The 18,208-nt window shown below is 34.4% G+C and overlaps 1 pseudogene; it reads left to right on the top strand.

The window, feature by feature from the left end:
* Positions 1-5,129: 5,129 nt before the first annotated feature.
* On the top strand, positions 5,130-15,774 carry LOC120122774 (annotated as a pseudogene).
* The last annotated feature ends 2,434 nt before the right edge of the window (positions 15,775-18,208 follow it).

Raw genomic sequence — 18,208 nt, 5'->3', positions numbered from 1 at the left:
AATGATAATAAAATGATATATAGGCATGTGGGGATAAGGATGATGAGATATTTTTCTCCACTTCATCTTCTTCTTCTTCATCATACGACAGAAAGGGAGCCAAGCTTGCAAAGGTAAGTTTTATAATTATTTGATTATTTGTTAATTTAAAGCTTGGGTTTTGATCATTAGATGATAACTAAGCTTAAGTTGTCTTAAAATCAAAAGATTAAGAAGTTATGAAAGATTAAAGAAAATGGGTTTTTAAGTGAATTTCCGAAAAAAGAGTTGATAAGTTGAATTTGAAACTAAATTTGACTTGTCATAAGGGTGAATAAGAAGTTATAAGTGTTAAATTAAAGTTTGGATAACATGGAAAATTTGGGTGTGATTCTTGAAGTTCATAAAGAGGAAAGGATATTAAGGTTAAAGATGAAATAAATGGATATAAATGAGTTTAAGCATGTGTATGTGACTTAAGGATATGAAAAGGGTTGAAATATGGCATAATTAAGTTATAAAGAAGTAATTTTCGTGCATAAATTAGAATTTTCGGGCTAATGTGCATCGGTACACATTCAATATGTACCGATGCATCAAGGGTAAATTTCCAGAAATTATTCAGTGTATTTCGATGCACACAGGTAGGCATCGATGAATGGGAATTTCGAAGCTATTTTCCCTAAAGGAAAAATGGAATTTTGGTTCATTAAATTAGTTTAAGTTATTAACATTAGGTTATAAGGTTTAGGCTTCTGATAATCGTCTCAGAAATTATGTTTATGTAGATATTGAGCCTAAACAAGTTCCAGAACAATCAAGGAATTAGGATCGAATCAAAGAAAGGTTAAGGTGAGTGCAATTTAATTTGTGCTTATGTTATAGAATGAACATTGGCTTGCGATGAGCCAGTGACAGAGTTACTATGGTAAGAAGTAACTCTTAAAATGTTATTGTATGTGACATGAATTACATGATTATATGTATATGTGATATGTTTAACATGTTGTTCTATGTGTTGTGTGATATATGTGTGTGTGTGTGTGTGTGTGTGTGTGTGTGTGTGTGTGTGTGTGTGTGTGTGTGTGTGTGTGTGTGTGTGTGTGTGTGTGTGTGTGTGTGTGTGTGTGTGTGTGTGTGTGTGTGTGTGTGTGTGTGTGTGTGCGTGCGTGCTTACATAAGAACATGAGAAATAAAATAAGTTATGTGATAAGTGATGTATGTGAAGCATATGATAACAAGAGATGGCAATGATTTACATGTCATATGAACACAAGAGAAGTGTTATAAGCTAAGTGACATATGATTATGAAATCATATGAAAAGTGAAATGTGATGTGAATATGTGAAATGATATAAATGATATTGCCCATGTTATGTGATATGAGAGCTAGTGGTATAGTTGGCATGCCAAGAGTCAAGGGTTACAGTGGTCCTACGGGATAATACAGTGGTCCTACGGGGCATAGTGGTCCTTCGGGACAAATTTCAGTGCCCCTAGTGGGAATTTTACGAGTTGTGGTGACAGTATTTGTGCACAACCTCAATGCACTCACATATCATTAATTCTCACAAGTGTATCATGGGCTAATAAAGAGACAATAACAAATACAATATATGTTATGTATATGTTTTCGGGTGATATGAAATGTTTCACAGGAATTATGCGATGCTATATGATACACAGAAAAGATAAGTATAAGATCATAGAATAAATGAGCTTATAACAGGTATTAAAAATGTTTTATTGTTATATGTTATCATGTTATTACTCTTTACAATGAAGTACATGTGACATGATTGAATGATTTGATTATATGTTTATATTTATAGGAAATGCATTATTATTATGTTTTATATGGCTCATTAAGTCTATGACTTAGAGTGTGATTGTTTCATACGTAGGTTTCGAGAAAAGGAAGATTAATAAAGGTTATGCAAGACATGTCAGTTTCTCCTTTCCAAAGATCAGATCAGATCAGAAAAGAAAAGAAATGTATAGTATGTATTTTGTAATAAGGATATTGGTTGGCATGTAAATAAAGGATTAAATCTGATATGTTTTTATCGGTTTTGAAGAGTCATACGATTGAGTTTTGTAATGTTTTAAATGCGTATATGTAATTGATAAATTTTATACGGACGAAATCTTAGATTTTTATGAGTTTATACGTATTTTTACGAAAGTTACTGTAGCAGTGAATCAATGCACTGTAGCAGTGCATCGATACACAATGTATATTCAAAAACTTTCATTGTTCATGGTACTATTCATAACGTATATTACTGTTCATAAATATGTTTTTACCTCAAAATTTTATACCAAACACAATTGAACAATATATGATTGTATTTTCTTAATATAAGTTAAAATGTTTTGATATTTTGTAAGAAAATTGTTTTAAAAAGTCAATGTGACATCTTGGACTCGTATTCGGGTCGAGTACAGGTTGAGAGTGTTACACACTATGTCATGGCAGAGATTATCTGACAAAGTTTAAAGCGCTTCTTGTAGGACACACCTTATTTTTTGGTCAGAGATTGTCTGTATTTTTCAGTTATTAATAGCCCTAATGATGTCCCCTGTTAGGGAACTATTCACATCAACCCCTATAATGTTTGATGGGATTAGGCACTATGGAATGAGAAAGATTCTCTTATCACTTCACCTTAAAATAGAAACGGTAAAATAATAATAAAGGCTTTGAGATAATTTGGCCAAAAGAATTTTTATATATATAAGAATATGTTTGTGGTCCTAACTTTCAAAACTTCTCATTGTGTTTGTGGTCCTAACTTTCAAAATTCTCATTCTGTTTGTGGTCCCACTTCAAAACTTTTCATTAAGTTTCTTTTGACCATAACTAATATCAGTATGTCATCTAATATTTTCTTATCTGAACTCTCAAATGGCATATTGTCTGAGATTTTACGATGCGTTGTCGGGAATGATATTGACGATTTTTTAAATCTTCGCTTAACTTGTTGGATTTTTTTTGCTGCAAAGTCTAACTTAGTTTTTTCAAAATCTAAATTGTATTCGCCCTCATTAAAACCTTTGGATCATTCACAATACTTGTTTTTACAAAAAGCTTTTATTTAAAAAAATTCCCATGCACTTTATAGAGAAGATATATTTGAATGTTTTGCGAAATATTATGTGAATGTTCATGTTGGATGTAAGATTTTGAAAAAAGCATCCACAATGGGTACAATAGAGGCAACATATGCATTGGGAATACGATTGCTACATTTAGAGGGAAAGTTTCGAGAATGATATAAGATGTAAGAGAATCTCCCTCCAATGCATGATATGCAGAACCAAGAAACACTGAAATATTGTCGAAAAATCAATTTAACAATGATTAGCAAAATTCCCTTAATTGTAACCATCATTAAGGATAAGACACATATATGCAAATATTGTGTAATTGCTAGGGTTTTTTTTTTTGGAAAATGAAAGTAATATAATAATTGATTTTGTTAATCGTAGGATTAAAAGCAATGTAATTTAATTTTCAATTGTAATGTCAATTTCAATGTAAATATGAATTTGAATTTGTAATTGAAGTTGAATTTGAATTTGCATTTGAATTTTATTTTCTAGCAACTATAAATAGGAGCATGCCTTTGTGCTTTGGTTCATATATCACAAACAACTCTTTTACTATTCATAATCTATCAGTTAATATGGAGCACTCGACCAACAACTCAAGCAACAAGTCATTAAAAAACGGTTGTGATTTATGCAGAGCTGATGGTTCGGATGAACTATTTAATATATGTTCTCTATGTAACATCAAACATCATTTGTAAGATAATTTTTTAACACTAACTTGTATTATTTCTTTTATATATCTTATGTGATTAACATATTTTTTTCATTTCAAAGGTATTGCATGAACGTGATTTTGAAGGTTCAAGGTTGGATATGTGAAGCATGTCTTTCCAAGCCAGCTGCAACTCCTTCCACTTCAACTATCTTCAAATCGAGAGATGCATCCCAAAATATAAAAGCTAAACTGCAAGAACTTAAACTTTTTACATATAGAAGGAAACAAGAGAAATAATGGAGGATTGAAGAACTTAACTTAAAATCATACGAGTTAACTGATTATGAAGAATAAGGTAGTGTTGTGCTGTTGAGGAGTTAATGCTTGTAATGTGATGTAATGTAATGTTTGTAGTAATGTTGTGTAGTTTTCAAGGTAATGTTTTTGTTTCATTATATGTTTCTATTATGATGTAATATAATGTACTCTAATGTGAGGTAATGTATTCTAAAATTCTTGATAATGCGTTTAATGTAAGGCAATGTACTATAATGTCATGTAATTAACATTTAACAAACACAAATACAATTATTTATTGAATGAGAACATTAAACATTTTACTAACATTTAACAACCATAAAGACAAATTAAAAATAAAATAAACATTTAACAAACATAAACAAATATTAAAAACATTACATAAAAATATTAAATACAAATATTAATGTTCCAATTGATCAATGATGTTATCTTCTCGAATGAGTTTTACAGGGCGGTGTTTGTCTATTTCACTGAGGATTTCTTTGTATAACTTCTTTTTCACTCTTCTCATCTTCACTATCATCATCATCATTGATATTTTTCTTGATTTGCCATGTATGATGATGAAGGTTATCTATAAAATAATGACCCTAAAGGGGTATCAATAACTATCTCACCGCTCAAAAAATTGTGAAAATTATGAAAACATTAACATCGATGTCTTCGATCCATACGAAGGTGGAGGTGTTTGTGGGGGAGGAGCATCACCCGCCAAATAAGAATCATATGAACTATATGTTGGATCAGTAAGCATAGCCGTATAAAATCCTCCGTGGGGCGTCATAAAACCCTACAGGCTCGGTATGTAACCCTGTGTGCTCAACATATACCCATGCGGTGATGCCATATGAACTATTAGGCTGGGCATGTACCCCTGCAGCGGTGGCATTTGAACTGGTGTGCTGGGCATATACACCTGTGGGCTCATAATCAGTGGAGATGATGGATGTTGTGATGGTTCCGGTGGTGCTACTAGGCTGGGCATGTACCCCTGCGGCGGTGGCATTTGAACTGGTGTGCTAGGCATGTACACCTGTGGGCTCATAATCAGTGGAGATGATGGATGTTGTGATGGTTCCGGTGGTGCTACTAATGCTAAACCGGAAGCGTCTGCTCTCTGTCCACAAGTCGGGAGACGATGAGATTGTGATGATGGATGTATATCTCAGCTCCGATGAATTCTCACCCCTTGTGCTTCATAAGAAAGTATAAATGACTTATTGTTTTCATTGAACCACTTTACATAGTCATCCATAACTATCTGACCAGTTCTAACGTAAAATTATCGATGGGGAAAGTGTTAGTACCGGTTCTCCCAAATCTCAATCCAGTCTCTATGCTTCACCACCCAGTTGGCCTCTTTTTTTCCTCGTCTATCTATGTTATGCACATTGTCCAAATTCATAGGTGCTCCTTGAAATATTGTCTACAACAAAACTGACGGGGCACATGATTAATCGGATGTCACTCAACAATAGCATAGCATATGAGAGACACAACTGACATCCATACATCTAATGGCCCACTCAAGTGAGGTAGGGTACAATCTTTTATTTTATCGTTCGCATACGGTATCCATTGAAACTAAAACATAAATATATATTTCTTATCAAAATAATATTCTAATTATATAAAGCAAATTAAATAAAAGTATTCAAATTTAAAGACATACCTCTGACTCAACTTTTTGATCAATAACTAAATGGATATACCGACCACTTATTTAATATAATATAAAACTTATTTCATTATTTACTTAAAAAATAATTAAATCAAAATTTAGTATTGAAATTACCTTAATAATAGCAGGAATATATATGGCTCACTCACGATCGGGCATAAGAAATACATGCGGAACCACATCCATGGTTGGAGAAGCAGGAGAAAGCCACCGATAACAGTTTTACTATAATTTATTGCACGACACATTTCTCTAAAGAGAAATGCCAAAACTATGGAGCCACAACTGTATGTGCTTGCTTCATCAAAATCAATGAGGAGACGCAACCACATATAATGAACTTGGTTGTGAGATTTTTCTAGCAATAATATTCCTCCAATTATTCATAGTATATATGCCCGAGCACATGCTCTTGCTTCATCCTTAGAAGCATTTTCATTTAAATCTTCAAAATTGGCTTTTAGCCATGATAATGATATCCTACCACCATTAAACTCTGCCGAAGAAGCTTCAAGATACTCCATGCATAATGAATGACAATTACCATCGGCCAGACCACACATAATATTTCCATCAATCGGGAGCCCCAAATGCATTGACACATCCTCTAGTGTAATGGTGCACTCTCCGCATGAAAAATGAAATGTGTGTGTATCTGGTCTCCACCTCTCAATTAATACGAAAATTAGGGTGGGTTCGAGTTTGCAACCTCCAACTACTTTCACAATATAACCAAATCCAGTAGTAGACAGATACCGCCAAATACATCTTTGTGTCACCATCTTCATGTTTTGAATAAATGATTTCAATATACGATCATTTTCCTAATTAATAAACACTCAACGAATTAAAATTTAAAATAATATAAAATAAACTAAACATGTTTAATAATTTTTTTATTATATTTTATTAAATATTATATTATATTAACGATAGGCCTGACCAATGAAAATGCAGCTCTGTAAGACATTGAGAATTGTGCAAAAGTTGTAAGGGGCCTTTCCTTTAAAATATTCTCTAATTCTATCAAAAACACAGTCCACATAATTAACACAAATCTACACCTTCACCTCAACTTACAAAACATAATTAACACATTATGCTCTGAATTTGTTTGTAATCAGCAAAAGAGGCACTCTCTTATCTCTCCTCCTTCAAGTTGATCAATAATATCCTTGAATTTGGCTGAATAATATTGATGCTCATCCATCAATTCTGTCAAAGAAAAGCAAAAGAGAAAGGAACTTGAATGGACATCACCATTACCTGAACTAAACTTTTTACTGCACTTCTCTTTGTTTACCTCAATGATTCTATTATGCATGCAGCTAACTTGGTCATGGTTGACATTCTGGTAAGTTACTTTGATATTGGATTAGCAACCATTTGATTAAGCCAAAAAGATAAAATCTTTTGAACCAAATCTGGGTTCTTGGGGAAGTCAAATTTCCGACTGTAAGGAGCAACAGTTTGACATATGCGCCGCCCTACAACAAGCCATATAAAGACCGTAAATTTTTCATATATTGGGTAAAATGTAGTCCCAATGGATCCAACCTGAGATACCCCTCAACTGCATCCATATTCTAAAAGGCCGTGGTTTTTCATTTCTAAATTGTTTCGACTTATATATTTTATTTTGTTATCCCTCTAAAGATGATTTTCAGAGATCTAAATATTATTTTCAGAGATCATCTAATCCCCGTCTAAGGTCCAACAATTATTTTGTGTTAACAAAACCTCACATTATGTCATTATAAATGACATTCTAAATAGCTAAGGGGTTAACATTTTTTTATAATTATCTCTTTATATTTTTTTCTCTTCTTTTCGATCAAGCAGATATGTATTATTATTTTTAAAGTAAATGACACGATTTAAACCCAAATAAGATGACATGAACATCCTTAATCACTTAAAGAATTAATGGATCTCTTTTCTTCCTTCTTGTCTTCATTACAGCTCCTCTATTATACAAAAATATCAATCAACAGTCGATGACAATCACTCACATTTAAAATTTCAAAACTTATTTCCATCAACACATCTTAATCACTAAGGTTTCTTTCGAGTTATCACAATATTTCCTTCTCTTGGCAGAGGGGTGTCCCTTTCTCAGGCCCCAACAGCCACCCATCGGTGCACATGCAAAAGCTATTGTTTCGCTTACACCGTAACAAAAACATTAACAAGAACAATAAGCACTGTTTCTTCGGATCCTCCGAACACCGAACGCTTTCTGAAAGTAGACCATTTTGTTCTCCCTTTCCAACAAAACTAAAGGCTAAAGCGAAGCAACCCAAATTTTCTTTCATTTTTATTGTTTTTTCTTATGATTATATTCATCGAAAAACTCTCACATTGGCCTGTAAACGACTCCTCTGAATACTACGCGGTTTTAGCTCAACAGGATCGCCTACTCCGCCGTGCAAACTCTCTGGTGTTAATGCATCCCTTTCTTTCTCTGAACAGATATTTGATTTGGACTCACATAACTCTGTCACATGTCCCCATAAATGGAGTTTTATTTCAAATATGTTCTGTTGGTAAAATAGACTGCAAAACTACACTGTTAGCACTGACTGGAAATATAAATAGTAATTAAAAGGAACAGATTCGTAAACCGTGTCGTGGTATAACCACTGTCTTAGAAACGAATTCTCCCCGATGTGTGAAATCATTGCAGTAGGCGGACTGTCCCCCGAGGTTAACACGGTCGCTCCGAATTTCGTACACCCGAAGCTGGAGTGAACTACTGATGGTATTGCACTTCTGATCGGAAAGCACACAGAGAGAACTTTAGAAAACACTTGGAGAGTGAATTCTGAAATGTTGAGAGTGAGTTGAGAAGCTGAATATAGCTCTCTATTTATAGGCTAGAAATAGGGTTAAAATCATCCATAAAATTTCAGGATTAAATCTCTTCTTTGTAACAGCTGAAACGTCTAGATGAACCTGACTCAGAAATAGTCCAGATTCATTGCATCATTATTCAGCTATTATAACTCCCGAAATTATATCATGTAACCCCTGGAATTAAATCAAATAACTCCTGATATTAACAGCTTGTCCCCTTTGTACAAAGCTAGAAATCAGTCCAGATACATCTTAACGTTTTTTTGATTTAATTTAGGAAAAGCTGTTTAATTTCTGATAACTCTCATAAACCAGCTGTTATCATTTAAATTTAAACAGTCCTCAGCAACCTATAAATACCAGTTGAAATCTTTCACATTTTTCCATTTGTTTCTTTCAAAGAGAAATTCATCAAGAATTTTCTCTAAAAAGATAGTATCCGCGCAGACGTGTCGAAGACACGTATTACCACGACCACGACCATGAGTCGTGCCGTGCCGAGACGAGACAGACGGCGGCGACGGCGGTGCGCGAGAGTCCCCTTGTTCTCTTTCACTCAACAAGGAAGTGGGAAATCCAAACCATAAATACACATTCCCAATAGTATTTCCAATATTATGTGGGATTGAGCATTACCAACATTCTCCCACTAATGCGAAAGAATTCTTCTGAAACTCGAAAACAAACTTTCCAGAAGAGCAATAGCGAGATTAGTTGCTTAAGCACTAGTGAACGTATCTGGAACTAGTACATAGTGATAATGATCATTCCTTCTCTTAGATAAGTGAAACTAGTCTGGAACTTTCTAAGATGGGGGTAAACTTATAACACACAACTAACCCCTTCATCCACCTGAGTCCTCGATGTGTAAGATATATATATATATATATATATATATATATATATACAAAAGTATATATTTGGTCATCTTACCTCAGGATTCTAGTAAGTGTGCTAGAAAAATGGCCTAACATTTTTCATAGAAGGTGGCTAACCCTTCTCACTTACATAGGTTATTTCATCAAGTTTATCTCGATATAAACCACCCTTAACAGGGATATAAAATAATTAAGAGCTTTTATAAAAGCTCAACCTCACAAAGAGTATGATGACTTTCTTCAAGTTCATTATAAATGAACTACCCAAACTCTGGGCTAAGAAGTTATTAAGAATAAATATTCAACCTCCTTTATCGGTAAATTCAATAAGTCTTTCTCACTAGAACCATCCAAATACTTGGATTTGAATTTATTAAGAGTTTAACAAACTCAACATTTCTGTTGGTAAGTTCATTATTTCCTTCTCACTTAGGAATACCCACTCAAATTGGGTTATGAACTTCTTAAGAATAGATATTCAACCAAAATCGGTAAATTCATCAAGTCTTTCTCACTAAGACCACCCAAAGCCTGGGCTATGAATTTATTAAGAGCACTTAAGCTCATACTGGGCATGCACATTATTCGTCATAGGGATAGGAAGTAGGAATGTGCACTATGAGTCTTTTCATGGTTTCGTTTGACCACATGGGACTTAGATAACTAAGTTGGGTATCCACCATGAATTCCTCAACCAATGGGCTTGAGACCCATCCCTCTCGACGAATCTAGGACCAGCTTCCGACTTAACCCTTTGGTAAGCGAATCTGCTAGGTTCCTTTCTGACTTCATATACTCTAAAGAGAGTACTCCATTCTTTATTAAGTGTCTAATTGATTCATGTCTTATGCGAATGTGTCTTTTCTTACCATTGTAAGCTTGGTTCTTAGCCACACATATCGCAGCTTGTGAATCACATACTAATGAAACTGGAGGAGTCGGTCTTCCCCACAACGGAATATCTGCTAACAAGCTTCTGAGCCACTCGGCTTCTTACCCAGCTAGGTCAAGAGCTATAAACTCTGACTCCATGGTAGAACGAGCAATACAAGTATGCTTTGATGATTTCCACGAGATTGCTGCTCCACCCAAAGTAAAAATATACCCGCTCGTAGAGCTTACCTCATCATTATCAGAAACACAGTTGGCATCACAATATCCTTATAGTACCGCAGGAAAGCCAACAAACTCAAGTTTCCAATCCAAAGTACCCTTAAGATACTTCAGTAAGCGTTTAAGAGCAATCCAGTGCTCACCACTCGGATTATGAGTATATCTACTCAGTCTACTCACAGCATAAGCAATATCAGACCGAGTATAGTTCATTAAGAACATTAAGCTCCCAATTAATTTAGCATATTCAATTTGGGAAACACTACTTCATTTATTCTTAACTAGATGTATGCTAGGGTCATAAGGAGTTCGAATAGGGACGACATCAAAACTGTCAAATTTCTTTAGCACTTTCTCTATATAATGTGCTTAACATAAAGAAAACCCCTTCTTAGTTTTGGTAACTTTGACTTCTAAGATTACATCTACTTCTCCCAAATCTGTCATCTCAAACTTAGTGGACAAGAAATTTTTAACTTTGTTAATGGACTTAATGTTATAACTAAAAATCAACATGTCATCAACATAAAGACTTATGATAACACATTCAGTGTCAAACATCTTCGAATACACACAAGCATCCGAACCATTCATAACAAAACCAAAACTAAGAATAGTTTTATGAAATTTCTCATACCACTGTTTAGGAGCCTGCTTAAGTTCATAGAGTGACTTTTTGAGTCTACAGACTTTGTCTTACATACCAGGTACTTCAAAACCTAGTGGTTGCTCCATGTAAATCTCCTCATCTAGATCTCCATTCAAGAAAGCATTCTTAACATCCATTTGATGTACCTGCAACTTATGATTAAAGGCTAGTGCAAATAATGCACGAATCGTTGAGATTTTTGTAACGGGAGAGTATATATCAAAGTAGTCTAAACCAAACCTTTGAGTGAACCCTTTGACAACTAACCTTGCCTTGTACCGCTGAATCGAACCATCTGGCATTAGTTTCTTCCAGAAGACCCATTTGTTGGAGATTGGTTTGAATCACTTAGGCAAGTCAACTAATTCCCAAGTATGATTAGACATTATCGATTCTAGTTCATCATTAACAGCGTTTTTCCAAAAACTAGCATCGATAGATCTTATAGCTTCTTCAAAAGTTTTAGGATCCTCATCTAACAGAAATATTTGAGCTATAGGATCTGAAATGGAGTCTAAATCATTTATTTCAGAAATAAAAGAAGTAATAAAGTCTGGTCCAAAAGAGGTTTCAACTATTTGCCTTTTACTTCTTCTAGGCTCAAAATCAATTTGTTCAAAAGACCTAGCAGGATTACTAGAAGAAGTTGATGGAATATATTCTATTTGTGTTTCAATATTTATTCTCGGTTCCTTTAAAGAAAAAGTATTTTCAAAGAAAATAACATCCCTTGACTCACAAATAGAATAATCTTGTAAAAGCATGAATCTGTATGCATCACTATTCGTAGCATACTCTATAAACATTGCATCAACGGTTTTAGGTACGATGGTGGACTTCTTAAAGTCTGGCAAACCTACTTTAGCCAGACACCCCCACACTTTCAGGTATTGTAAATTAGGAGTGTATCCTTTCCACAATTCATATGGGGTAGAATCTAATTTCTTATGAGGAACTCGGTTCAAGATATGAGTTGACGATAGAATGGCTTCCCCCCACATGTTATCATATAACCCTGAACTTATTAGTAAAGAATTCACCATCTCTTTTAAAGTTCTATTTTTCCTTTCGGCTATACCATTTTGTTGAGGAAAATAGGGGGCTGAAGTTTCATGAATTATATCATTCTTTTCACAAATATCTTTTAAGAAATTAGATCCATCATCACCACCTCTATCAGATCTAACCCGTTTGATTCTCCTATCTAACTGATTTTCAACTTCTACCTTATAAATAAGAAAGAAGTTTTCAGCTTCATCTTTAGTCCTTAGGAGATAAACTTTTGTATATCTTGAATAACCATCTACAAAAGTTATGTAGTAGTGTTTTCCTCCTTTACTTTCAGTGTTTCTAAAATCTGCTAGATCAGTATGAATAAGTTCTAACAACTCAGTCTTTCTATTATAAACAGTCTTAAAGTGAGGTCTAGTATGCTTAGCTTCTACACAAATCTCACATTTGTTAAAGCTAGTTGTGTCTAGTTTAGGTAGAACATTCATATTTATTAATTTCTTTAAAGAATGAATATTCACGTGTCCTAATCTAGCATGTCACATATCAATGGATTCAACAATATAAGCATAAGTGGTAGCTTATTTTCATTAAATTGAGTTTCTATGACAAATAAACCATTTCTTAAAAACCCTTTCCCAACATAATCACCATTTCGGGAAAGTACAAGCTTATCTGCCTCAAAAACTAACTTAATGCCTGCCTTATTCAGAAGCCCACCACTTATCAAATTTCTACGCAAGGCAGGTACATACAGAACATTATTTAAAGCCAGAGTTTTACCAGAGGTTAGCTTGAGTAAAACCTTGCCTTTGCCTAGCACTTCAGAGCTGCTAGAGATCCCCATGTACACACATTCACCTACGTTCCCATCCTCGAATTCGGTGGAAAAACTCCTTCCTTGCGTAGAAATGCTTTGAAGCGCCAGTGTCAACAACTCATTCCGAACTGTTTTCCACCAGATTGACTTCTGAGACCACCGCAACAATGATCTCATCATCTTCTTCTACAACGTGCATCTGTGGCTTGTTTTTATTCTGGCGGTCTGAGCGGTGTTGGCATTAGTAAGCTTTGTGGCTGGGTAAACCACAGACATAGCACTTGAGCGTCTTTCCTTCAGGTTTGGCCTTTCCTGACTTCTTGAAGTTGGTAACCTTCTGAGGTTTCGTCTTCTTGTCTTGATTCCCACGTTTCATGATCTTCTTAAATTTAGACTCAACCAAGTTAGCTCTAAAAGATAAATTACTCATAGAATTAGTAAGCTTATCTTTTAAACGGTTGGCTTCTTCAATCTTCATATGGCCCACGAGCTCTTCAGCGAAATTCTCTCTTCTTATGCTTAAGAGAGTTGCGGTAGTCAGACCAAGACTTGGGCAGCTTCTCAATGAGAACATTGACTTACAGCACCTCGCACATTTGCATCACTTCGGCGATGATGTCAGCGACTAGGTTCTCATAGTCATGGACTTAATCCATTATCGGCTTGTCATCAGTCATCTGGAATTTGACATGTGACTGAGCAGATGCAGTTGCTAGGGCATCATCATTGAGGACTGCATCAGCATCATTACCGATAGCTGGGTTTGGCGGCATGGTAGGTGATGGCTTGAGCAACACGTAGTCAAAATCAAGTTGCTCGAAGAATATCAGGATTATTTGGGACCACCTTCTATAATTCTTTCACATTTTTCCATTTGTTTCTTTCAAAGAGAAATTCCTCAAGAATTTTCTCTTAAAAGATAGTATTCGCGCGGACGTGTTGAAGACACGTATGACCACGACCACGACCACAACCCCGACCCGTGCCGTGCCGAGCCAGACGGCGGCGACGGTGCGCGAGAGTCCCCCTTGTTCTCTTTCACTCAACAAGGAAGTGGAAAATTCAAACCATAAATACCCATTCCCAATAGTATTTCCAATACTATGTGGGATTGAGCATTACCAACATGTTCAAGCAAAATTTTGCATCACATAACTCTTTGTTCATTCTAGAAGTCAAATATGCAGTACAAAGAAGCACAGTAGTACATTTAAGAGTAAAAACTGTATCTGATTTGTATGAATTGCCCTTAGTGGATGCTCTCTAACAGTCCAACTTCTGCACTACACTCGAACAGCTGGGAAATGCATTATTGGGGCTTGTAGAATTCTAGTTGTCTTTGTATTGATATTAAACTGTGCACTCTTTTTGGTGGCAGGATTTTAAGCTTAGTATATACAACTCTAAAGGATCATCCACCCAGAAGGTCACCTGCAGTAGTAGCTTGTGTGCGCAACGAAACCAATGCCTCAGAACATTTGGTAATTGTCCTTACATGGTACATTACATGTCAGCTCAAACTTCTACTTCTGGGGTTCTACTGGTGGACGTTCTTCACCTAACAACTGAAGATGCTCATCCGGAACTGGTTGAGGTATTCGTTCTCCATATGTTTTGGACACGATGGAACTGGAAGGGTCAGGTTTGGAGACAAAGGTAGCCCCGACCAGGAAGATACTCCATTTAATGTTAACCATCACAGTAAGTGGTAATTTTCTCATTTTCTTGACGGTGATTACTGTGAATTTAATGTATTGCTGATGGAGTGTTTATGTTATTCTTTAACATCTAGTCGTGATTTATCTTGCAGTCCGACGTATAACATTACTTAACTCAAATCCGGGTGGGGACAACTTTAATTGATGGTGATTTTACAGCTCTTTTTTATTCTGGACCTCATTTACGTTCTTGGTTGATCCAATATATTCAAATCTTACGTTGAATGTATGTAGTCCACATCTTAAAACCGATGAAACTTGATGTTACCACTTAGCAATTTATATTCTTTTACAGTTCCATTCTTAGGTACAAGATAGTCGTCGTCCATCCGATTCAAGGATCCCTTTTGAGTACTGTTATGATATGAGGGTTGTTTAGTCTTGTTCATATCTTCTATGCTACTTAGGTTGAGTTTAACCATGCCTAGTATGACCCGATAATTGTCATTTCGACTCAGGTGGTGTACTACTACTCGGCTTTGTTCTTTCTTTTTTGTTATTATTGCATTAAAAATTTTATCTCTAATGATTTGCAGAGCAAATTTGTATATTGCATAGCTGTCATCAAGAGTAGAGAACTGAATATTATTGGACGTAAGTCTTTCCCATTGAATGCGTTGAACTGATGCCCCAACTATGTTTTAACACAATGAATCAAATTCCTTAACTGTCTGTGATTGCTTTCCTCGACAACATTTTTTTCTCTATTATTTGTGATTGCTTTTCTGGCTGTTTTTTACTCGGAATAGAAAACTTTACGACTGGCTACCGTGTGGTGTTCGACCGAGAAAGATTTGTCTCGGGGTGGAAGAAGTTCGATTGTAGTGATACTTGTGTTCAAAATGTACTTTTCCGTTAAGGTTTAATATGCCAATCTGGTTACTACAGATTTCGTCTGCTTCATATCCTGCCTCTGCGCCTCCTGCCATTGCTGCCGGAATCCATAATTATTCTATATTGCCTCTATTGTTGTAGTGTATTCTTGGGCTGACTTTCAAAAGCTATGCCCTCATTTAACATGAAAAATACCTTTAGATATCGATAAGGAAACTGATCCTAGCATTATGCTCCCTACGTAGGATTGTATCTGCTTATTGTCAATATCATCATTTTCCTTTTAGCATTGAGGAAAGCCATAGGTATTTGTTCATTATTGTTGTATAGCCACACTGCAAGTTTAGCATATTATGGTGGCACTGAATGAATCTGTCACCTGTCCAATATGTTAAATTTTGTTTGAAATTTCAACGACGTAATGGCATTGCAGCTAGGGGTAACTGCATCGGTTTGCCTGGCCATCTTGCCATCTCCATGCTTCTCTCCTATCATTCTTCGGACTCGTCTCCATATTGCCTCTATTGTTGTAGTATATTCTTGGGCTGACTTTCAAAGCTATGCCCTCATTTAACTGAAAATACCTTTAGATAATCGATAAGGAAACTGATCCTAGCATTATGCTCCTACGTAGGATTGTATCATTGCTTTATTGTCGATATCATTCATTTTCCTTTTAGCTTTGAGGAAAGCCATAGGTATTTGTTCATTATTGTTGTATAGCCACACTGCAAGTTTAGCATATTTTTGGTGGCACTGAATAATGAATCTGTCACCTGTCCAATATGTTAAATTTTGTTTGAAATTTCAACGACGTAATGGCATTGCAGCTAGGGGTACTGAATAGGGGTTGAATAAATAAAATCGTATTTGTATTCGTTTATTTATTTTTAAATGTGTTTATTTTCGATCCGTATTCATTGAATTTTAAATATTTTATTTGTTTATTTATTTTAAAGATTTTGATGTTTGATTAATTTAACGTTCGTTAACATATTTGGAGTTCCTCGTAACCGGCAACCAACACTTTTTCTTTTATTTGCAATAAAATATGGTGAAATTATGCCACTGGTCCTTAATCTCCTAGGTTTTATAGTTTGAATTCTAACGTTCACTTTGTTTTCACTTTAGTCCCTACTTTCACCAATATTGAGAATAAAAAAGGAAAATGAAAATCGAATAAATGAGTTTGTAAACGAGTTGATAAACGAACATGCTTGTTCATGAACATAAACGAACTAAGTACATTTTTATTTATGTTCATTTGTTTATTAAATGAACATAAAAATTATTCATACTAATTTATTTAACTTAATAAACAAATAATTTATAAACAATTCATCAAATACATTGTGATTTACATCCTTAATTGCAGCTTCTCTTTGACTATCGTTGTGTTTCACGAAATCAATAATTTCCAGTTTTCACGTGCAAAGACTTAATTTAGAACTACAACCGAAGCAAAGTAACGGTTTCTTTCCACAAAATAACCATGTAGGGCGGCCTATTCAATTGTTATATTAAATAGTAATTAATATTTTTCATAATATCAATCAAAAAGGAAAAGAATCTGTTAAATGATAATAAATTATTGTATTTAAAGCATGTACTCTCGTACAAGAATTTTTAGTATCATATATTAATAGAATTTCAATTTAATTAAAATATAAAAAAAGTATTTTTAAAACGATCATAATTACTTTATGTTATCCTTAATTTATATAAATTTAAATAAAACTACTAAAAGTTTTACATGCAAAATTTAAATTAATGTTTAACAAAAAATTATGAACAAATTATGTATCATTCTATTTAAATTTTTTTTGTTGGGTAAATTTTGAAAAAATATTTTTTTATAAAATATTTTTCTATTATATGCGAGTTGGTAAAATTGGTGATGGGTCCGTAACGTTTCAGCCCACATTGTCCGCGTGCAACGTGGATATAATTGCGACCGAACGTTCCTAATTATTGAAAGTCAAACGAAGAAATTTCCAGCAACTTGCACGCCGACATATTTCTATTTTCTAGCCACAATTAATGCAACTTGTACAATATGCTTTTTTTAAATAATTTTTTATTTAATATATTAAAAATAGTTATTAATAAACAAATACTGTTATTATTATGAGATAAAAATAAGGTAATATATGTTTAAAGATAATTCTCAACCTTTGACATTAAACATTCATAATCTCTGATATTTAATATTCAAACTCAAAATCTTATAAAACAATATAATTTATTTATCACAGACGTCAATGAAATTAATGCAATGTGTAATTGTTTAATTTTTTATTATTATTGCGAATGTTTTCTATATTTTTAAGGGGTAAACCATAATTATTATAACTTGAGAGTGTCAATTAAGAAAGGGGAGAGTTGAACAGATTGACCAAAAAAGTCAACAAAATTCTACACGTGGCGTTGGTACTGAGTTCTTATATTCTTCCGCCAATCATGGATAACTCTTTTACTTTCACCAACTAACCTCCACCTATTTTTCAACTTTTATTTTCTCCGTCATGGACCGCATTCCTCTATTTTATTTCTTTTGCAAAAATGGGCTTCTTCT

This window comes from Hibiscus syriacus, unplaced genomic scaffold, assembly GCF_006381635.1.
Source record: "Hibiscus syriacus cultivar Baekdansim isolate YM2019G1 unplaced genomic scaffold, ASM638163v2 tig00110387_pilon, whole genome shotgun sequence".
NCBI lineage: Eukaryota > Viridiplantae > Streptophyta > Magnoliopsida > Malvales > Malvaceae > Hibiscus > Hibiscus syriacus.
The sequence above is the reverse complement of the archived record's forward strand: the minus strand, read 5'-3'. Positions and strand labels throughout refer to the sequence as shown.